At 40.3% G+C, this 1870-nt stretch overlaps 1 protein-coding gene across 1 annotated transcript in view; it reads left to right on the top strand.

Annotated features, from left to right (window-relative positions):
* Positions 1–1870, top strand: part of ALK (ALK receptor tyrosine kinase) — a 545961-nt gene that overhangs the window by 81282 nt on the left and 462809 nt on the right. The gene's annotated exons all lie outside the window — the stretch shown is intronic.

The raw sequence follows: 1870 nt of genomic DNA, 5'->3' as shown, positions 1-1870 counted from the left end.
CTAAAAGTTGAGGGCAAATCTTAAACAGGGGGGTTGTTTTTTTTTTTTTTTTTTTTTTTTTTTTTTTTTTACCCAGAATAGAAGAATGGAGATGTAGTAAGATGGTTGCTACTTCTTTTCCTTCTATTTCTTCCAGAAGCTACATCGAGGGTGGGGTGGAGTCCATCAGGGGCAGAGCTATAGCAGATACAGTGGTATGATTGTAGCTTGCTTTGATTCTTGTTCCACCCAAAACTTAAAAACAACTGTCTGGCAGTGGCACTTCTCTTCAGGCAGTTCTTTAGGTACTCAGTGGACTTCATGGCTTGTTATAATTCACCAGATTCCTCCTAATTTTCCTTCACTCTGCAGATAGTCTTAATAATCCACTAATCAAGCTAGCCTTTTTTTCAGCAATTTTGCTGTCAGTTGGCTACCTTTGGTTTCTCTTCTCATATTTCACAGCCCTGCAGACTGTTTTTAGTCCTTTTCAAATGGAATCCAGTCTTTAGCAACAGCTATAGTTTCAGCTTTTGGCTGAGCAGCCAAGAGGTGCTAGTTCGGCTATGAGAAGGTTAAAACTGTAGCGTCTTCCCAAGCAGGAGAAGGAGGATAAGTGATCTGAAGGTTAAGCTATGTCCCTGCTCTGAGTGTCCATAACACTGGGAAAAATCTCTTTCCCCGTTCCATTTTGCCTTCGTGAAAACAAGGTGTGTGTCTTATTTCAGAGCACATAGTACCTTTTTGATGATCTGCTTTAAGGGCCTGATCCAACTCCAGTCTGATGTTAGTGGAAGTCTTCCATTTGCCCTTCACAGGATACGAATCAAGCTCTAACCAGCCTATATTTTACGAAGTAACATATAAACAGTACTTTGTAGGGGCCTCAACCCAGTGGTGTAACAAGAAATGGGTGAGCAAGAGCATTGGCCCCAGGCACTGATTTTAGAGGGGCACAAGAATGGTGACCGCTGCCAGCCCAGCTGCTGCTGGCCTCCCAGGTGCAGAAATTGCTTGTTATGCCTCTTCTCAACCTATAAACCATTACTTTGTGTCATTTTAGTGAGCTCAGTGGATCTACTGTAAAAAAGGACTCATGCAGGACTCATTTTTTAGTTTTACCAAATTTCCTATTTCTTTAGAATCTCAAGCAAAATTGCAACACAGCCTATCAGTAATGCGAGCAGCATCAATTTCTTTTTACAATTTCCTTTTACAATTTTTCTGTCTTATCAACTGCTATAGATGCTTCCCTTCCTTTCTTAAGAACATAAGAATTTCTGGTACATCCTGACTTAACTGTAAAAAGACAGCGTTGAATAGCTAGAGATATTGAAAATAGAGGTCTGCAGATCTCTGCTCCTTCACACAATGTTAGAGCAGTCCATGTGACAAGTAAATGTGTCCACTCTTGAAATTTAATTCTCCGAAAAAAGAGAGAGAGTACAGCTCAGAAAGGAAATGGCACTAAATGAGAGACCATTCTTTTGTTAAAAGCCAGAATGAAATCAAGGGAGAGACACCAAATCAGTTCATTCTTATTTGTAATTTGCAGATTGCAGTCTTGTCCTTCATTTAGATGTAGTGTTGATGGGCTCTTGGTATATTCCACAAGCTTTTTTGCTTGATACTGGTTTATCTGTCCTAGTTGTTTTTCTTTCCCTTCCAGTAAAATTGGCTGCTAAAATTTATGAAATTTGCAGTGGCTGGCGGGTTTCTTTTAATGTTTGCTCTATTATTTCCTAGTCAGTAATGGTAAATGCGTTTCATGCTCCTCCTTGCTGGAAGCCCAGGAGACTGAGCCATTCATAATTATGAAATTGGTAGTTGTTCTCTAGGTTCATTCATAAGTAGTGATTTACATTATTGATTTCCCCCCCCCCCCCCCCCC

Source organism: Alligator sinensis, unplaced genomic scaffold, assembly GCF_000455745.1.
Source record: "Alligator sinensis unplaced genomic scaffold, ASM45574v1 scaffold138_1, whole genome shotgun sequence".
Classification (NCBI taxonomy): domain Eukaryota; kingdom Metazoa; phylum Chordata; order Crocodylia; family Alligatoridae; genus Alligator; species Alligator sinensis.
This window is presented reverse-complemented; position numbering and strand designations above follow the sequence as displayed.